This window comes from Chiloscyllium plagiosum, unplaced genomic scaffold (genome assembly GCF_037043375.1).
Source record: "Chiloscyllium plagiosum isolate Xiang-an unplaced genomic scaffold, Cpla_swu_hap1 HiC_scaffold_13, whole genome shotgun sequence".
Lineage (NCBI taxonomy): Eukaryota > Metazoa > Chordata > Chondrichthyes > Orectolobiformes > Hemiscylliidae > Chiloscyllium > Chiloscyllium plagiosum.
Genome location: NW_028270151.1, coordinates 2,810,364 through 2,832,422, shown reverse-complemented (window position 1 = coordinate 2,832,422; position 22,059 = coordinate 2,810,364). Strand labels below are relative to the sequence as shown.

The 22,059-nt window shown below is 46.8% G+C and overlaps 1 long non-coding RNA gene across 1 annotated transcript in view; it reads left to right on the top strand.

Annotated features, from left to right (window-relative positions):
* The window catches only part of LOC148148225 (uncharacterized), an 88,014-nt gene extending 69,703 nt beyond the window's left edge, over positions 1–18,311 (top strand). The window contains exons 2-3 of the long non-coding RNA XR_015758985.1: positions 14,267–14,460; positions 17,135–18,311. This is a non-coding gene — a long non-coding RNA (uncharacterized LOC148148225). The remainder of the gene's footprint in view (positions 1–14,266; positions 14,461–17,134) is intronic.
* The last annotated feature ends 3,748 nt before the right edge of the window (positions 18,312–22,059 follow it).

Genomic DNA, 22,059 nt, shown 5'->3' with positions numbered 1-22,059 from the left:
GATAGCACTGTTGCCTCACAGCGCCAGAGACCCGGGTTCAATTCCCGCCTTAGGTGACTGTCTGTGTGGAGTTTGCACCTTCTCCCCGTGTCTGCGTGGGTTTCCTCCGGGTGCTTCGGTTTCCTCCCACACTCCAAAAATGTGCAGGTTAGGTGAATTGGCCATGCTAAATTGCCCGTAATGTTAGGTGAAAGGGTAAATGTAGGAGAATGGGTCTGGGTGGGTTGTGCTTCGGCGGGTCGGTGTGGACTTGTTGGGCCGAAGGGCCTGTTTCCACACTGTAAGTAATCTAATCTAATGAGGATTTCTCAGTGTATCTTCCCAAATGTACTCCATTAGTTACCTACCCTGCCCCATGACATCCCTGTTTTCTGATTCTAGCTCCAATCCAACAATGCCATTCTCAGTGGGATAGCTGCTGAAAGACCAGCCTCCCTTGTACCACACTGTCTTTGATGGATCACTGTGCACCCAGGCAAGTGTAGGCAATGTCCCTCACTGACGTGTTGGCTCAGCGCTCACTAACTCCACTACCCTCAGCACAGAGCTGGAATGACTGACTCTCCGTGAAAGAGATAGTACCAAAGAGGCCCTTCGGCCATTCAAGTCTACACCGACCTACCTAATCCCATTTTCCGCACTTGGCCCATCATCTCGAATGGTCTGATATTTCAACGGTTCATTCCAGTATATTTTAAAGGTGTGAGGTGTCCCAGCTCAATTTGCCTCCCAGGCAGCTTATTCCAGGCCCCCACTATCCTCTGGGGAAAATGCTTTCCTCAAATCCCCTCCAAACCTCCTGCCTTTCATTTTAAAATGACAGCCCCTTGTTACTGACCCTTTAACTAAAGGGAACGCTGCTTTCTATTCCCCCTGTTCATGTCCCTCATAATCCTATACCCCTCTGCTCCAAAGAAAACAACATGAGCTTATCCAGCCTCTTTTCATCGTTAAACCACTCTGTCCCAGGCAACATCCTGGGGAATCTCCTCTGCAGCCCCTCCAGTGCAATCCCATCCGTCTTACAGTGCAGTGACCAGAACTGCACACAGAACACCAGCTGTGGTCTCATCAAAGTCCTGTACTGCTCCACCATCAGCTCCCTGCTCTTACAATCTATACTGTGTCCTGTATGCCTTCTTAACCACTGTATTAATTATTGTATTAACTAAAATATTAACCTGCCTTGATCTGTGACCAAACATCCCAAGATCTCTCTGTTCTTCTGAACTTCCTGGTGTTCAGCCATTCACTGAATACCCCCTTAGCTTGTTACATCTTTCAAAATGCATCGCCTGACCGTAATCAGAGTTAAACTCCATCTGCCACTGATCAGCCCCTCTCACTAATCGTCTATATTCTCCTGTAACCTAACACCTTCCTCCTCATGATTAGCCATCTGGCCAATATTCATGTCATCACAGACTCACTTATCATTGACCCCACCCCCTGTTTATTCCTGATGGGGTGGGTCTAGGTGGGGTGGGTCTTCAGCGGGTTGGTGCTGACACCATAGGCTGCACAGCCTCTGCCTGCACTGTAGGGATTCCATGAGGTTTCTCTCTAAGTTTCAGCTACTCTTTCCCCCAGTGCCCACTGGAGATCATCAGCCTGTCATTCCACATCACAGCGGGACATTGCAGATCCACACTAGTACCACACAAGAACACCAAAACTGTGCTGACATGTGATACCTCTGAATGATTCTGACTGTCCATAAATTACAGAGCAGGTTAGAGGGGCTGAATGGTCTGAGTGCCTGTGATCTCTATCTGTGTGGTGTGTTTGCCAGATTCCAAGCTGCTCAGTTACGCAACAGCCATTCGCACAGTTGTTGGCAGGTCTGTAATTGATAACTGGTTAGTAATCAATGGACCAATCAGCTTCCAGTTTATCAACAAAACATCTATCTGCACAGCCCCACCCCCATCTTGTCTATGCCGACCCAACGACACCCCAGATGTCCTTTCTAATCCCATCTTCCTGCACACGGCCCATAGTCCTGCACCTTACAGCACTCAGAGTGCAGATCCAGGTATTTATAAATAGTTTAGGGTCTCAGCCACTGCCACCAACTCAGGCGGCAAATTCCAAACACCCACTATCCCCTGTACAGAAATGTTTTTTCCTCAGATCCCCTCTAATCGTTCTGCTACTTAGCTTGAATCCATGACATCTGGTTCTGAAATCTTCTGCCAAGGATAACAGGGTCCTTTTGTCTGCTCTATTTCTAGCCCTCATGGTTTTGTAAACTTCAATCATGTCACCCCTCAGCCATCTCTGTTCCAAGGTAAACAACCCCAACCTCTCCAATCCCTCCTCGGATCTACAAGCCTCCAGCCCTGGCAACATTCCAGTCAATCTTCCCTGCACTCTCTCTAGAGTAATTACATCTTCCCTATAATGTGCTAACCAGAACTGCACACAATGCTCCATTTGTGACCTCACCAGTGTCTTTTACAATTTTATCTTTATATCCCTACTTTGATACTCGATTCCTCTGCCAATGAAAAGCATTCCATATGCCTTCTTTACAACCTTATCTACCCTTCAGTTATCTTTTGGAAGCGGTGCAATTGCACTCCAAGGTCTTTCACTCCATCTCAGTATATTCCTGTTTATTGTCCCCGGGGAGGATACTGATGGCCTAGTGGGATTATGACTGGCCTGTTAATCCAGAGACCTAGGGGACATTCTGGGGGTCCCTGGTTTAAATCCTGCCACGGCAGATGGTAGAATTTATATTCAATAAAAATCTGGAATTAAGAATCTAATGATGACCATGAAACCATTATCGATTGTTGGAAAAACCCATCTGGTTAACTAATGTCCTTTAGGGAAGGAAACTGCCATCTTTACCTGGTCTGGCCTACACGTGACTCCAGACTCCCAGCCATGAGGTTGATTTTTAACAGCCCTCTGTGCAATTAGGGATGGGCAATAAATGCTGGCCTAGCCAGCGACACCCTGGTCTCATGAATGAATTTTTTTTTTTAAAGTGTATATTTCTTTTACTGATGGACCTTCCCAAATGCATTACTTCACACTTATCAGAGTTGAAGTCAGAGAGTCAGACAGATGTACAGTGCAGAAACAGACCCTACTGTTCAACCCGTCTATGCTGACCAGATATCCCAACCTAATCTAGTGCCATTGCCAGTACCCAGCCTATATCCCTCGAAACCCTTCCTATTCATATACCCATCCAGATGCCTTTTAAATGTTGTAATTGTACCAGCCTCCACCACATCCTCTGGCAGCTCATTCCATACACGCACCACCCTCTGCATTAAAAAGTTGCCCCTTAGGTCTCTTTTATATCTTTCCCCTCTCACCCTAAACCTATTCCCTCTAGTCCTGGACTCCCCGGCCCCAGGGAAAAGACTTTGCCTATTTACCTTATCCATGCCCCTCATGATTTTGTAAACCTCTATAAGGTCACCCCTCAGCCTCTGACGCTCCAAGGAAAACAGCCCCAGCCTGTTCAGCCTCTCCCTGTAGCTCAGATCCTCCAACCCTGGCAACATCCTTGTAAATCTTTTCTGAACCCTTTCAACATCTTTCCGATAGGAAGGAGACCAGAATTGCACTCAATACTCAACAGTGGCCTAACCAATGTCCCAACTCCTGTACTCAATACTCTGACCAATAAAGGAAAGCATACCAAATGCCTTCTTCACTATCCTATCTACCTGCGACTCCTATAATTGTTTGGCATTTCTCTCTGTACTCCTTTTAAACAATGAAACCATATTTGCATTCCTGCAGCACCTCACCTGCATCTGGTGAAGGCTGGAAAATAATCCTCAGAGAATCTGCTGTTTCCTCCCTGATCCACCTCCAACATCCTAGGGAACAATCCATCTGGCCCAGGGACTTATCCACTTTCAAAAATTCCAACTCCTGTAACACTTCCTCTCTCGTTAGGATTATTTTGTCCACTATTTCACACTGCTCCTCTTGGATTACTATATCCACATCATCCCTTTCCTTGTGAATACAGAGACAAATAATTCATTTAAAATTCTTCCCATACCCTCTGCATCTTCACATATGTTCCCTTCTTCATCTTAGATAGATCCCACTTTTTCCTTAGCTATTCTTTGCTCCATATATGCTGGTTAAACATCTTTAGGTTTTCCTTTATCTTGCTTGCTAATATTTTTTCACACCCTCTTTGATTTCCTTATTTCTTTTTAACTTGATCCCTGCACTTTCTATACTCCTTTAGGCTATCTCCTGGACACAGTACATGTATTATTTTACCCACAATGCCCATTATACTGTTTGAAACCCAGTTGATATTGGGATAGTTCAAGTCCCCTACTATTATTGCCCTCTCATTCCTACAGGCAGGAATGTATCTACGTCTGAGTTCTTCTACCTCCCTCTCACTATTTAGGGGTCTGTGGTATCTTCCTAGTGATGTGACTGCCCCTTTTTTTATTTCTAAGCTTAACCCATAAAGCCTCGTTTGTTAACTTGTTTAGTATCTCACCCTTCTCACAACCAGAATTGATTCTTTAACTGATACTGTTACACACTCCTTTTTTGTTACCCACTCTATTCTAACTGAAAGCCCCCTGTCCAGGGACAGTGAGTCACCAGTTTTACCCCTCCTTTAACCAGGTTTCCATTAGAGCAATGACATTGTGCTGCCATATGTCTGTGCCCTTTTTGCACCTGCTTTCTTTGTAAAAATGTGAATTATAGAGTCATAGTGATGTACAGCACGGAAACAGACCCTTCGGTCCAACCCATCCATACAGACCTGATATCCCAACCCAATCTAGTCCCACCTGCCAGCACCCAGCCCATATCCCTCCAAACCCTTCCTATTCATATACCCATCCAAATGCCTCTTAAATGCTGTAATTGTACCAGCCTCCACCACATCCTGTGGCAGATCATTCCATACACGTACCACCCTCTGTGTGAAAACGTTGCTCCTTAGGTCTCTTTTATATCTTTCCCCTCTCACCCTAAACTTATGCCCTCTAGTTCTGGACTCCCCGACCCCAGGGAAAAGACTTTGTCTATTTATCCTATCCATGCCCCTCATGATTTTGTAAACCTCTATAAGGTCACCCCTCAGCCTCCGACGCTCCAGGGAAAACAGCCCCAGCCTGTTCAGCCTCTCCCTGTAGCTCAAACCCTCCAACCCTGGCAACATCCTTGTAAATCTTTTCTGAACCCTTTCAAGTTTCACAACATCTTTCCGATAGGAAGGAGACCAGAATTGCACGCAATATTCCAACAGTGGCCTAACCAATGTCCTGTAAAACTGCAACATGACCTCCCAACTCCTGTACTCAATACTCTGACCAATAAAGGAAAGCATACCAAACGCCTTCTTCACTATCCTATCTACCCGCGACTCCACTTTCAATGAGCTATGAACCTGCACTCCAAGGTCTCTCTGTTCAGCAACACTCCCTAGGACCTTACCATTAAGTGTATCAGTCCTGCTAAGATTTGCTTTCCCAAAATGCAGCACTTTGCATTTATCTGAATTAAACTCCATCTGCCACTTCTCAGCCCATTGGCCCATCTTGTCAAAATCCTGAGGTAACCCTCTTCGCTGTCCACTACACCTCCAATGAAACATGAATCAGTCTCTGGGTTTTGTGAAGTGCATGTTCAATTCTATTTGTCACATTACAAGAAGGAAGTGGAGGCTTTGGAGAGGATGTAGAAGAGGTTTACCAGGATGCTGTCTGCATCAGAGGGTATGAGCTATAATAAGAGGCTGGACAAACTAGGGTTGTTATCTCTGGAGCAGAGGAGGCTGAGGGGAGACTTGATAGGTGTCTATAAAATTATGAGATGTATCGATAGGGTTGATGGTCAGAATCTTTTTCCCAGAGGTGACATGTCTGATACTAGAGGACAAGCATTTAAGGTGAGAGAGAAAGTTCAAAGGAGATGTGAGGGGCAAGTTATTTACACAGAGAGAGGTAGGAGTCTGGAAAGTGCTGCCAGCATTTGGGGTGGAGGTAGATACGATAGGGGGGTTTAAGGGACTTTCAGGGAAGCACCTGAACATGCAGGAATGGAGGGATATGGACCAAGGGCAGGCAGACACATGGCTGCACAATGTCATTGCTTTAAAGGAGGGGTAAAGCTGGTGACTCACTGTCCCTGGAGAGAGGGCTTTCAGATAGAGGATAGATGTTTTTAGGATCGAGAAGGGATTAATTTAATTTGATGTCATGTTCAGTACAACATCGTGGGCTGAAGGGCCTATTTCTGTGCTGTACTGTTCGATGTTCTATCTTCAGTGGAATGTTGAACTGGGTGATGGAGGGAACCCTGACACTGGTCGTGAAGCAGTTCATGGCTCTGCAACTCACTGACAGACTCTTATTCTTGTCCCTTCACGACAGTGACCTCACTCATTGGCATGGCTTCCAACACAAACACCGAGTTTCTGACACTGAAGTTTGAACCAAATGAGAGGGATCACCTTAAACATGGTGAATATTTTCACACAGTCAAAATCCACCCCGTCCTATCATCCCCTTACCTTATTGTTACCATGGTGCATCAGCTGACTGCACTGTTGCTAGGTTACAGCTGGGACCTCTAAGAACCACCACAGAACTGGCACAAAAATAGTCATAGCCTATGTTCATTGCTGCCTTTGTTTTTATAAAGTAGTAATCTCCATGGAGTCAGACATTAATTTGTAAGTGCTAAACTCATCAATTTTATCAAATTCAACTGAAGGACTGAGATATGGTAGGCCTGTCATTATGTTTTTCTGAGAGACTGTTAAATCCTGGTCAGCTGTCAGTATAACCCGTTTCTCTTCCTAACCTGCTCCAGCATCCAGGGTCGGTTCGATATCTGTAATAGCGACTTGTTTGTTTCAGGTCAAAGATTCAGACAGATCTGTGAGAAACTGAGAGGCTACTCTGGTGATTTTCATTGACATATTTTGTAACTTCTCTTAACTGTGGCCATGTGCTTTCCTCTGTGCTTCCATTCTTTGGCAAGTGCAAAGAACTTTCTCCAATCCTTCATGTTTTTCTCTGATATCTTGAATTCTGGAGCTGCTGAACAATTCTTTCTTGGCCCTGCAATCTCAGCAGCTTCAGGTTTAAACCAGGCTTTTGCTTTTCCTTCTTGATGTCATATGGTGATTTTAGAGGGAGTGTGGGGATTGGTCGGAATTTGTTGGTGAGGTCAGACACACGGAACTGTATAAGCACCTTTGAATGAGTGGCTTTGGACCAGGGCGAGTTAGACTCCATCAGTGAGCGAGTGCAAAGTACAAGGAGTTTGGACGTTTTGGGAGACAAAGGTTTAGAAAAGAGGCAACAAATCTGAACAAAATTTCCTTCTGGCACTCGCACAAACCTCCTGCTTGGACTGGTCTCATGTAGGAAAGGTTTGAACTGACCTGGAATGAATCCTTCAGTGCTCTCTACACATAAAGCCTCATTCATGTTTATAGGCACAAATACATACTAATATACACCTCAATATATGTGTACCATGAGAAGCAGTTTCTCCAATAATATAGAACATTAATTATTCTTGAATTATCATAAGTCTCAATGTGTAAGTCACTGGTTAAAAGCTCAGGAAATCCCTCCAAAACTGGATGGATCACCTTAGACACCAAATAGAAAACACAATTGTCAATGTGGGTGGTCGCAGTTTGGAAATACCATTGGATTCTGACACAGGATATGTCTTAAACTCTCATTGCAACACAGCCTGCATCACCTGATTGATCACTGGTGCCCAGTTAGAGTCATACAGTCATAGAGATGTACAGCACAGAAACAGACCCTTCGGTCCAACTCATCCATGCTGACCAGATATCCCAACCCAATCTAGTCCCAACACCTAGCCCATATCCCTCCAAACCCTTCCAATTCATATACCCATCCAGATGCCTTTTAAATGTTGTAATTGTACCAGCCTCCACCATTTCCTCTGGCAGCTCATTTCATACACGTACCACCTTCTGTGTTAAAAAGTTGCCCCTTAGGTCGCTTTTATATCTTTCCTCTCTCACCCTAAACCTGTGCCCTCTAGTTCTGGACTCCCCGACCCCAGGGAACAGTATTTATCATTTCCATGCCCCTCATAATTTTATAAACCTCTATGAGGTCACCCCTCAGCCTCTGATGCTCCAGGGAAAACAGTCCCAGTCCATTCAACCTCTCCCTATAGCTTAAATCCTCCAACCCTGGCAATATCCTTGTAAATCTTTTCCGAACCCTTTCAAGTTTCGCAACATCCTTACAATAGGCAGGAGATCAGAATTGCACACAATATTTCAAAAGTATCCTAACCAACATCCAGCACAGCCACAACATGACCTCCCAACTCCTGTACTCAATGCGGAGACAGTGAGGACTGCAGATACTGGAGATCAGAGTTGAGAGTGTGCTGCTGGAAAAGCATAGCAGGTCAGGCAGCATCTGAGGAACAGGAAAATCAATGTTTTGTGCCAGAACCCTTCATCAGGAACCCCAAAACATTGATTTTCCTGCTCCTGGGATGCTGCCTGACCTGCTGCTCTTTTCCAGCAACACAATCTCAACTCCTATAACTCAATACTCTGACCAATAAAGGAAAGCATGCCAAACGCCTTCTTCACTATCCTATCTACCTGCGACTCCACTTTCAAGGAGCTATGAACCTGCACTCCAAGGTCTCTTTGTTCAGCAACACTCCCCAGGACCTTACCATTAAGTGTATAAGTCCTGCTAAGATTTGCTTTCCCAAAATGCAGCATCTCGCATTTATCTGAATTAAACTCCATCTGCCACTTCTCAGCCCATTGGCCCATCTGATCAAGATCCCATTGTAATCTGAGATAACCTTCTTTGCTGTCCACTACATCTCCAATTTTGGTGTCATCTGCAAACTTACTAACTGTACCTCTTATGCTCACATCCAAATCATATATATAAATGACGAAAAGTAGTGGACCCAGCACTGATCCTCCACTGATCACAGGCTTCCAGTCTGAAAAACAACCCACCACCACCACCCTCTGTCTTCTACCTTTGAGCCAGTTCAGCTAGTTCTCCAAGTATTCTGTGAGATCTAACCTTGCTCACCAGTCTCCCATGGGGAACCTTGTCGAAAACCTTACTGAAGTCCATATAGATCACATCTACTGCTCTGCCCTCATCAATCTTCTTTGTTACTTGCTCAAAAAGCTCAATCAAGTTTGTGAGATATGATTTCCCACGCACAAAGCCATGTTAACTACCCCTAATCAGTCTTTGCCTTTCCAAATACATATACATCCTGTCCCTCAGGATTCCCTCCAACAACTTGCCCACCACCGAGGTCAGGCTCACCAGTCTATAGTTCTCTGGCTCATCTTTACCGCCCTTCTTAAACAGTGGCTCCAGTCTTCCAGCACCTCACCTGTGAGTATCGATGATACAAATATCTCAGCAAGAGACCCAGCAATCACTTTGCTCAATTCCCACAGGTCCTGGGGATTTATCTACTTTTATGTGTTTTATTTGGTGCCAGTCATTGAAGCATAGAGCATGCTGTTGAGAAACTGAGGTTGGTAACTATTACAGTTATAGCATGTCTCAGCTGAAAATGGGGGAGAGGCCAAATATGTAGAACAATGTAATATTTGAAGCTGGCCGTGCTTTATCCTGATTTTGGACCATAGGAACAGGGGGAGGCCATTCAGTCTCTTTAGCCTGTTCTGTCTTTCAATGAGATCATGGTGAGCTGTGGCCTAACACCATATACCTGCCTTTGGCTCATATCCTTTAGTACCTTTGTTAACAGAAATGTATGCATCTCAGATTTAAAATGATCCACTGATGCAGCCTCCACTGGTGTTTGTGGAAGAGAATTCCAAACCTCTCCCCACGTTTGTGTGTGGAAGTGCTTCCCGACATCTCTCCTGAATGGTCTGACTCTAATTCTCACACTATTCCCCTAGTCCTTGAATCCTCAATCAGTGCGAATAACTTTATCTGTATCTACCCTGTCTTTTCCTGTTAATATCTTGAAGGATTTGATCAGAACATCTCTTAACTTTCTGAATCATATAAGCATCAGTTTACAACACTCACTCACTAACACACCACTTTAATTAAAACTCACGTTTGAGTGAGATGATTTCCATGATGAATACTATTGGGATCTAGTTTGTGCACAGAAGGATCCCGGGCGTGGGTTTGGGCCTGTGAAGGTCCAAGGGGAAAGTGCCCAAAATACACTGTTCTGAAGTGGGAGAACCCTCCCAAAGATAAACATTTTAATGCAATCTTCATTTGTCATCTCTCCAGCCTTGATAAAGTACTGCAGTTAGAACGTTGTCAGCATTCTGCATCTTGAAATCTAAAATCCACACTATTGTAAAAAAAAGAATATTAATTTAAATTCAAATTACTAGCTGTATTTCCAGTAAGAGTCCAACAAAATGAAATTAACATCAAAAAGACAGCCAACACCACTCAGGCTACTTGACATTATTGTACGTGGTATTTTAGCCAATCAGCACCATCCTACTGGCAACTATTTGTGATAATAAAGTTGAAAGATGGGGCTTGTTTCCACACTTTGCAGATGCTACTCTAGCATTTCTCTGTCATGTTTCACTGTACTGCACAGACCATCTTCATGACGGGTCTGAGTGAAATGACCGACACTGTGCAAATGAGCAGAGGACTCGAGTTTGTTTTGTGTTGAATTGGGTTGAAACTGCTGGAAATAAACTCATATCATTCAGGACTCTTAGACCAAACAATAGAGTTTTTCACCTCGCTGATCGGAGCTGGATTTGACCCCAAGTCCCAGAGGTGGATAAATGAAGAGCTCAATAGCTAAATCACTCAGAGCTTTGTTTTATTGTTTCGATTTCGAAAAGACAAAGGCCACACTGCAGAAGCGACATTGCTTTGGGTCATTGTGGCTATAGATGGCTGTTTTCTGACTGAATGTCCTGTTACACATTGGGCATTAAGCATAGAGGTTGTCCATTGTCCAATATAAAAAGTGCTGTACAGTTTTTACAGGGCTTAGTAATTGCTTAATAGAATACTTGCATTTTCTAAAATTAGATTGTACTAATTCACTTTTTCAATATATCTATTAATATATTGCTTCTGTAAATCAAATGATGCACAATATTTGTTCATTACATAACTACTCATTCAATCTGTTTTGGCTTATTGAATCAAGTTTGACCTTTAAATTTGCTTCACTTATTTGAAGCCTGAGATCCTGAAATAATGTGGCAAACTGTTGGTGAATTATTAACTTTTTTAGTCACAGAGTCCCACGCACGGAGACAGATCCTTTGGCCCAAAACGTCCATCAGGCTAACCCCATTTCCCTGCACTTGGTCCATATCCTTCTAATCCTTTCCTGTCCATGCATTTGTCCAAATGCCTTTTAAATGTTGTTAAAGTACCCGCCTCAGCCACGTCTGCTGGCATCTTATTCCATATCTGTACCACCCTCTGTGTAAAAAAGGTGCCTCTCGGGTTCCATAGAACGTAGAAAAGTACAGCACAGAACAGACGCTTTAGCCCATGATGTTTAATCCTAATGTAAAATATAATAACCTAACCTACACCCCCCTTAACTCACTGCTATCCATGTGCATGTCCAGGAGTCCAGACAGCATCCTGGTAAACCTTCTTTGCACCCTCTCCAAAGCCTCTGTATCTTTCCTATAGTAGGGCGACCAGAACTGGACACAGTATTCCAAGTGTGGTCTCACCAGGAACTTATAGAGCTGCAGAAAAAACCTCACGACTCTTAAACTCTATCCCCCTGTTGATGAAAGCCAAAACACCATATACTTTCTTAACAACCCTATCCACTTGGGTGGCAACTTTGAAGGATCTGTGTACTTGAACACCCAGATCCCTCTGTTCCTCCACACTGCCAAGAATCCTGTCTTTAAACCTATATTCAGCATTCGAGTTCAACCCTCCAAAATGTATCACTTTGCATTTATCCAGGTTGAACTCCAGGGACCCCACTCAACACTGACCTCCAGGCAGAATACTTTCCATCTACAACCACTCTCTACCTTCTATCAGCCAGCCAGTTCTGAATCCAGATAGCCAAATCTCCCTGTATCCCATACTTCCTGACTTTATGAATGAGCCTACCACGGGGAATCTTATCAAATGCCTTGCAGAAGTCCATATACACCACATCCACTGCTCAACCGTAATCGACCTGTCTTGTCACCTCCTCAAAGAACTCAATAAGATTTGTGAGGCATGACCTGCCCCTCACAAAGCCATGCTGACTGTCTTTAATCACACTATGCTTTGCCAAATAGTTATAAATCCTACCCCTCAGAATTCTTTCCAAAACTTTGCTGACCACAGACGTAAGACTGACTGGTCTGTAATTGCCAGGGAATTCCCTATTCCCATTCTTGAAAAGAGGAATAACATTCACCTCCTTCCAATCCTCCGGTACGACTCCCGTGGAGAGTGAGGAGGTAAATATCCTCGCCAGTGGCTTAGCAACCTCCTTTCTCACTTCCCAGAGCAGCCTGGGATAAATCTGGTCTGGCCCTGGGGACTTATCAATCTTAATATTTTCCAAAATTTCCAGCACAACAACTTCATCAATCTTGATCTGATCAAGACTGTATCCCAGTTCCTCAAATTTCTCATTCACAAGGTCCCTTTCCTTAGTGAAAACTGAAGCAAAAACCTCATTTCTGGTTTCCCCTATCTGCTCAGACACCACGCATAAGTTCCCTCCGCTATCCCTGATCGGCCCTACCTTCTCCCTGATCATTCTCTTATTCCTCGCGAATGAGTAAAATGCCTTTGGGTTCTCCCTAATCCTTCCTGCCAAGCCTTTTTTGTGCCCCCTCCTGGCTCTCCTCAGTCCGTTTCTGAGCTCCTTTCCAGTAAGCCTGTAATCCTCTAAAGCTGTGCTAGATCCTTGCTTCCTCCACCTTACGTAAGCTGCCTTCTTCCTTTTGACGAGATGCTCCTCTGTTCTCATCATCCAAGGTTCCTTAGTCTTTCCCCTTCTTACCTGTCTCAGAGGAACGAAGTCATGCATCACTCGCAACAACTGCCCCTTACACAGTCTCCACATGTCTGCTGTGCCCTTTCTGTGGAACAATTGCTCCCAGTCTGTACTTCCCAACTCCTGTCTGATAGTGTCATAATTTCCTTTTCCCCAATTAAATATCTTCCCTCAGTAACTGCTCCTTTCCCTCTCCAAGGCTATGGTAAATGTGAGGCAGTTGTGATCACTGTCACCAAAGTGTTCTCCCACTGCGAGATCTGACACCTGTCCTGGCTCGTTGCCGAGCACCAAAACCAAAATGGCCTCTCCCCTCTTCGGTCTGTCTACATACTGAGTAAGGAAACCCTCCTGAACACACCTGACAAAAACGGCTCCATCCAAACCATCTGCACTTAGGAGGTTCCAGTCGATTTTGGGAAAGTTGAAATCACCCACAACAACAACCCTGCTACATCTGCATTTTTCCAGAATCTGCCCCCCTATGAGTTCTTCAATCTCCCTACTGCTATTAGGGGGTCTGTAGAAAACCCCCAATGTGGTGGCTGTTCCCTTGCTGTCCCTAACTCCCACCCATACTGACTCAGTAGACAAACCTTCCTCAACAACCTTCATTTCTGTAGCTGTGATGCACTCTCTGATTAACAATGCTACACCCCCTCCTCTTTTTCCACCATCCCTGTTCTTTTTAAACATTCTAAACCCTGGAATATCTCGTAACCATTCCTGCCCCTGTGAAACCCATGTCTCCATTATGGCCACAACATCGTAGCCCCAAGTACTGATCCATGCTCTAAGTTCATCACTCTTATTTCAGACACTTTTTGTGTTAAAGCAGACACACTTTAACAAATCCCTTTGTTTCATCGCGTGAGAAACCTTCCCGATAGATTCACTACATCCTGTCACTGCCCCATCTGCAACTGCCCCCCTCTCAGACATGTGGCTCTGATTCCCAACCCCCTGTCAAATAAGTTTAAACCTCCTGAACCACACAAGCAAATCTCCCACCCAGGACATTTGTGCCCCTCCAGTTCAGGTGCAACCCATCCTTCATGTCCAGGTCCCACCTTCCCCAGAAGGTATCCCAATGGTCTAGGTATCTGAAGCCCTCCCTCCTGCACCAGCCTCGCAGCCACGTGTTAAGCTGCATTCACTAACTGTTCCTCATCTCACTATCTCGTGGCACTGAGATCACTACTCTACTCGTCCTGCTCTTCAGCTTCCAACCTAACTCTCTGTAGTCTCTTTTCAGATCCTCAATCCCTTTCCTGGCTATATCATTGGGGAAAAAGTGAGGACTGCGGATGCTGGAGATCAGAGCTGAAAATGTGTTGCTGGAAAAGCGCAGCAGGTCAGGCAGCATCCAAGGAGCAGGAAAATCGATGTTTCGGGCATGAGCCTTTCTTCAGGAATGAGGAAAGTGTGCCAAGCTGGCTAAGATAAAAGGTAGGGAGGAGGGACTTGTGGTAGGGGCGTTGGAAATGCGATAGGTGGAGGGAGGTCAAGGTGAGGGTGATAGGCCGGAGTGGGGTGGGGGTGGTGAGGTCAGGAAGAAGATTGCAGGTTAGGAAGGCGGTGCTGAGTTCGAGGGATTTGACTAAGACAAGGTGGGGGGAGGGGAAATGAGGAAACTGGAGAAATCTGAGTTCATCCCTTGTGGTTGGAGGGTTCCTAGCGGAAGATGAGTCGCTCTTCCTCCACCCGTCGTGTTGTTGTGGTCTGGTGATGGAGGAGTCCAAGGACCTGCATATCCTTGGTGGAGTGGGAGGGGGAGTTGAAGTGTTGAGCCACAGGGTGGTTGGGTTGGTTGGTCCGGGTGTCCCAGAGGTGTTCTCTGAAACGTTCCGCAAGTAGGCGGCCTGTCTCCCCAATATAGAGGAGGCCACATCGGGTGCAGCGGATGCAGTAAATGATGTGTGTGGAGGTGCAGGTGAATTTGTGGCGGATATGGAAGGATCCCTTGGGGCCTTGGAGGGAAGTAAGGGGGGAGGTGTGGGTGCAAGTTTTACATTTCTTACGGTTGCAGGGGAAGGTGCCGGGAGTGGAGGTTGAGTTGGTGGGGGATGTGGACCTGACGAGGGAGTCACGGAGGGAGTGGTCTTTTTGGAACGCTGATAGGGGAGGGGAGGGAAATATATCCCTGGTGGTGGGGTCCGTTTGGAGGTGGCGGAAATGACGACGGATGATACGCTGTATATGGAGGTTGGTGGGGTGGTAGGTGAGGACCAGTGGGGTTCTGTCCTGGTGGCGGTTGGAGGGGCGGGGCTCAAGGGCGGAGGAGCGGGAAGTGGAGGAGATGCGGTGGAGGGCACCGTCGACCATGTCTGGGGGGAAATTGCGGTCCTTGAAGAAGGAGGCCATCTGGTTTTGGAACTGGTCCTCCTGGGAGCAGATGCGGCGGAGACGAAGGAATTGGGAATATGGGATGGCGTTTTTACAGGGGGCAGGGTGGGAGGAGATGTAGTCTAGGTAGCTGTGGGAGTCGGTCGGTTTATAGTAAATGTCCGTGTTGATTCATTGGGGCCAATATGTACCATGATTTCTGGCTGCTCCCCCTCCCCCTTCAGAATCTTGTAAACCCGATCGGCAACATCCCGGACCCTGGTACCTGGGAGGCAACAAACCTTACGGGAGTCCCGTTCCTGACCACAAAATCTCCTGTCAGTCCGTCTAACTATTGAGTCCCCTACCACTAGCACTTTTCTATTCTCCCCCTTCCATTCTGAGCCACAGTGCCAGGCTCAGTGCCAGAGACCTGACAACTATGGCGTTCCCCGGTAGGCCGTCCCCACCAGCAGTATCCAAAACAGTATACTTATTGCTGAGGGGAAACGGCCACAGGGGATCCCTGCTCTGACCGTCGGTTCCCTTTCCTCCCTCTGACAGTAACCCAGCTGTCCTTACCCTGTGTCTGGGGAGTGACCACCTCCCTGTACACCCTCTCAATTTCCCCCTCAGCCTCCCGGATGATCCGTATTTCATCCAGCTCCAGCTCCAGTTCCCTAACTCGGTTTTCGAGGAGCTGGAGTTGGGTGCACTTCCCGCAGATGTAGTTGGCAGAGACATGTGAAGTGTCTCTCACCTGCCACATTCTGCAGGAGGGACATCCAACTGCCCTAACATCCATATCCCGCTAATCTGAAAGCCCACACAGGAGTAAACAAAGGAAGGGAAGAAAAAAATGAGAAAACCTGAAAACTTACCAAGTTTACAGACTCTTAGTGAGGTTAGAGGAGGTGGGTGGGAGGGCGGCCCTATGGTGTAGGGTCTCACCCATTTAAAAACTTCCCAGTTGCCCTCGTTTCTCTCCGCCCTCTCTCCTTGCCACTCAAAACCTTCCAACACTGGGAAATACTGAGTGCATTCACCCTATCCACGCCTCTCATGATCTTATACCCTTCTATAACCTCCCGCCTCAGTCTCCTTCACGTTAAAGAAAAATTCCTAGCTTGCCCAACCTCTCCCTATATCTTTAGACCTTTGAATTCTGGCAACATCTTTGTAAGTCTCGTCTGCACTCTTTCCAGTTTTAATGAAATCCTGTCTGTAGCAATAGACTGAACACAATATTCCAACTGCGGCCTCACCAACATCCTGTATAACTGAATCATAACTTCCCAACTTCTATACACAATGCCCTGACTGAGGAAGGCCAGTGTGCCAACAGCCTTCTTCACTGCCCTGTCTACCTGGGACTCCACTTTCAGAGAACTGTGCACCTCAACCCCAAGGTCCCTCTGTCCCACTACACTCCTTAAGGCCCAACCGTTCACCATGAAACTCCTACCTTGATGTGACTTTCCAAAATGCAAGACCTTACACTTATATCAAACTCTATTTGCCATTTCTTGGCCCACTTCCCCATCTAACCAAGGTCCTGCTGCCTTGGATAACCTTCCTCACTGTCCAAGACAACACCTATCTTCGAGTCATCTGCAAACTTACTAACCATGCCTCGTACATTCTCATCCAAACCATTGATATCGATAACAAACAGCAATGGGCCCAGCACTTTCTTGAGCACTTTAGTTTTCCTTTTGTTTGAATTCCTCACATTGCCTAGTATTTACTGTGGCCAGTGTCTGAGCTGACTGCTGATTGTTATTACTAACCTCTGCAGGCTCATGTTATCACCGGGTTCCATAAGGATGATGAGATAAGGAACAGCTGGCTGTGGCAATGGAGGGGAACCTGACACCAGAACCAGCCAGGAAGTGAGAAAGTACAACCACCTCCATCGCAAACGATGGCTCTCTATTGGTACATGGGGGACACACAGAGTGAGGACAAAGTGATTAGGAAACAATGCTGGCAGTCTCGATCACTGCTTGAGGGGGGCCATGAGCAGCAAGCACACTGTTAAATTTGTCAGGAATATTGGGCTGGAGTTTGCCTGACTGGATGGACCAACAGAAGGCCTGGATGTCAATGGGAATCTGATTGTATGAAATATGTTTGCTGCCTGAGTTGGGGGGTGCAGCTCCCACACTTGACTCAGGTGGATTGGGAATGGCTGGTGGAAATGAAACGTGCTTTATATGGAGAAACCAATATATAAGGAGGACATAAGGAGAAACTTCTTTCGCCAGTGAGTGGTGAATCTCTGGAATTTGCTGCCACAAAAGGATGTGGAGGCCAGGACATTGAGTGCATTTAAGACTGAGATACATAGGTTCTTGGTTGCCAAGGAGATCAAAGATTACCTGGAGAAAGCAGGAAAATGGGGTTGAAAAGCCTATCAGCCATAATCAAATGGTGGACCAGATTTGATGGGCTGATGGGCCTAATTTCTGCTCCTATGGTCTGACGGTCTTATGGTTTTAGAAATTACCTGGGTCTCTGGATTAACAATGTAGCGATAATACAACTCAGACATCACTTCATGGAGTCATTGAGTCCTACAGCAGGGGACAGGTCGTTTGGCCCAAACTGGTCCATGCCACCAAAATGTCCATCCACACTAACCCTATATCCCTGCACTTGGCCCATATCCTACTAATCCTTTCCTATCCTTGTATTTGTCCAAATGCCTATTAAATGTTGTCAATGTACCCACCTCAACCACTTCCACTGGCAGCTCATTCCATCTGTGTACCACCCTCTGTTTAAAAACGTAGCCCTTCAGGTTCCCTTTTATTCTTTCCCCTCTAACCTTAACCTGATGCCCTCTAGTCCTCGATTCCCCAACCTGGGGAAAAGACTGAGTGCTTTCACCCTATTCATGCCTGATTTAAAATGTTCAGATAAAATAAACATCAAGACAGTGGTGGGAAAGATTCCTACTCAGTGAGTGCTTAGGGTCTAGAATGCATGGCCTGGTGGTGTGGAGGGGTCTGGCTCAATGCCAGCCTTCCGTCGATCTGGGGAATTGGTGGTGGTGTGAGGGATGCTAGAGAAAGGATGGGACAGTGATTCTGCTCGAGAAAGTCAGCACAGGTTAGACATCCTGATTGGTTTCCAGTCTATAATTGTGTGTGTTAATTTGATCTGGACAATATCATGCATGGATTATGATGGGGAGGTGCTGATGTTGGACTGGGGTGGATAGGATCAGAGGTCACACAAACCCAGGCTATCGTCCAAGTGAAGTGATTGATGAAGGGGCTGCACTCGAAAAGCTTGTGATTTCTAATAAACCTGTTGGACTATAACCCTGATATATGGATTGTGATAGAATAAGAACTGTGGATGCTGTAAATAAGAAACAGTAATAAAAATTGTTGGAAAAGCTCAGCAGGTCTGGCAGCATCTGTGAAGAGAAATCAAAGTTAATATTTCAGGTTTGGTGACCCTTGCTCAGAGTTCTAAAATGTCAACTCTGATTTCTCTTGAGTTTTGAGAAGGTTTGTAGCTCAGGTTGAGGTTCTGGATGTAGGTTTGCTCGCTGAGCTGGAAGGTTCGATTTTCAGACGTTTCATCACCTTACGAGGTAACATCATCGGTGAGTATCCGGAACCACCAGTGCTTTATCCAGAGGCTCACTGATGATGTTACCTCGTATGGTGATGAAACGTCTGAAAACGAACCTTCCAGCTCGCTGAACCTGCCAGACCTGCTGAGCTTTTCCAGCAACTTTCTGTTTTTGTTTGTGATGTGGATTATGACTGAAAATGTGTTGCTGGAAAAGCGCAGCAGGTCAGGCAGCATCCAGGGAACAGGAGAATCGACGTTTCGGGCATAAGCCCTTCTTCAGGGCTTATTCCTGAAGAAGGGCTTATGCCCGAAACGTCGATTCTCCTGTTCCTTGGATGCCGCCTGACCTGCTGCGCTTTTCCAGCAACACATTTTCAGCTCTGATATCCAGCATCTGCAGACCTCACTTTCTCCATGTGGATTATGACCTCAGCTAAAGGAACGTGGTATTGGTACTTTGGCACATTCTATTGATAAAGCGCAGCAGGTCAGGCAGCATCCAGGGAACAGGAGAATCGACGTTTCGGGCATAAGCCCTTCTTCAGGAATGAGGAAAGTTTGTCCAGCAGGCTAAGATAAAAGGTAGGGAGGAGGGACTTGGGGGAGGGGCGTCGGAAATGTGATAGGTGGAAAGAGGTCAAGGTGAGGGTGATAGGTCAGACTGGGGTGGGGGGCGGAGAGGTCGGGAAGAAGATCTCAGGTTAGGAAGGCGGTGCTGAATTTGATGGATTTGACTGAGACAGGGTGGGGGGAGGGGAAATGAGGAAACTGGTGAAATCCGAGTTTATCCCTTGTGGTTGGAGGGTTCCTAGCTGGAAGATGAGGCGTTCTTCCTCCAACCGTTGTTTTGTTGTGGTCTGACGATGGAGGAGTCCAAAGACCTGCATGTCCTTGGTGGAGTGGGAGGGGGAATTGAAATGTTGAGCTACAGGGTGGTTGGGTTGGTTGGTCCGGGTGTCCCAGAGGTGTTCTCTGAAACGCTCCGCAAGTAGGCGGCCTGTCTCCCCAATATAGAGGAGGCCACATCGGGTGCAAAGGATGCAATAGATGATGTGTGTGGAGGTGCAGGTGAATCTGTGGTGGATATGGAAGTTTCCTTTGGGGCCTTGGAGGGAGGTGAGGGGGGAGGTGTGGGCGCAAGTCTTGCACCTCCTGCGGTTGCAGGGGAAGGTGCCGGGAGTGGAGGTTGGGTTGGTGGGGGGTGTGGATCTGACGAGGGTGTCACAGAGGGAGTGGTCTTTACGGAATGCTGATAGGGGAGGGGAGGGAAATATATCCTTGGTGGTGGGGTCCGTTTGGAGGTGGCGGAAATGACGGCGGATGATGAGCTGTACATGGAGATTGGTGGGGTGGTACGTGAGGACCAGTGGGGTTCTGTCCTGGTGGCGGTTGGAGGGGCGGGGTTCAAGGGCGGAGGAGCGGGAAGTGGAAGAGATGCGGTGGAGGACATCGTCGACCACGTCGGGGGGGAAATTGCGGTCCTTGAAGGAGGCCATCTGGGTTGTGCGTTTTTGGAACTGGTCCTCCTGGGAGCAGATGCGGCAGAGTCGAAGGAATTGGGAGAATGGGATGGCGTTTTTCCTGCCCCCTGTAAAAACGCCATCCCATATTCCCAATTCCTTCTACTCCGCCGCATCTGCTCCCAGGAGGACCAGTTCCAAAAACGCACAACCCAGATGGCCTCCTTCTTCAAGGACCGCAATTTCCCCCCCGACCTGGTCGATGATGCCCTCCACCGCATCTCTTCCACTTCCCGCTCCTCCGCCCTTGAACCCCGCCCCTCCAACCGCCACCAGGACAGAACCCCACTGGTCCTCACCTACCACCCCACCAATCTCCATGTACAGCGCATCATCCGCCGTCATTTCCGCTACCTCCAAACGGACCCCACCACCAAGGATATATTTCCCTCCCCTCCCCTATCAGCGTTCCATAAAGACCACTCCCTCCGTGACTCCCTCGTCAGATCCACACCCCCCACCAACCCAACCTCCACTCCCGGCACCATCCCCTGCAACCGCAGGAGGTGCAAGACTTCCGCCCACACCTCCCCCCTCACCTCCCTCCAAGGCCCCAAAGGAAACTTCCATATCCACCACAGATTCACCTGCACCTCCACACACATCATCTATTGCATCCTCTGCACCCGATGTGGCCTCCTCTATATTGGGGAGACAGGCCGGATACTTGCGGAGCGTTTCAGAGAACACCTCTGGGACACCCGGACCAACCAACCCAACCACCCTGTAGCTCAACATTTCAATTCCCCCTCCCACTCCACCAAGGATATGCAGGTCTTTGGACTCCTCCATCGTCAGACCACAACAAAACGACGGTTGGAGGAAGAACGCCTCATCTTCCAGCTAGGAACCCTCCAACCACAAGGGATGAACTCGGATTTCACCAGTTTCCTCATTTCCCCTCCCCCCACCCTGTCTCAGTCAAATCCATCAAATTCAGCACCGCCTTCCTAACCTGAGATCTTCTTCCCGACCTCTCCGCCCCCACCCCAGTCTGACCTATCACCTCACCTTGACCTCTTTCCACCTATCACATTTCCGACGCCCCTCCCCCAAGTCCCTCCTCCCTACCTTTTATCTTAGCCTGCTGGACAAACTTTCCTCATTCCTGAAGAAGGGCTTATGCCCAAAACGTCGATTCTCCTGTTCCCTGGATGCTGCCTGACCTGCTGCGCTTTTCCAGCAACACATTTCCAGCTCTGATCTCCAGCATCTGCAGACCTCACTTTCTCCACATTCTATTGATAAGGCTTGGTGGCAACATTCCCCTGTAAATTATAAAAAGCACATTGATATAACTTGCTTCCAGGGCTCCAATATGCAATGAGTCACTTAAGCCTACCCATCAATCTCGTCTGACTTGCATATTGTGGGAGTGTAATGTCTTACTGTATCATTTCTGTATTTACAACAGATAGAATTCAATCTGGGAAAGTGCGAGGTCATCTATTTTGGATCAAGAGTATATTCCAAATGGTAAATAGCTGAGAATCCTGGATGAACAGACTGATTTAAGATTCCATTTTTGGAAATTCTTAAAGTCGACAGAAATAATTAAGAAGGATAATGGAATCTTTATCCCATGGAAGTTGGAATAAAAAGAAATGAAAGT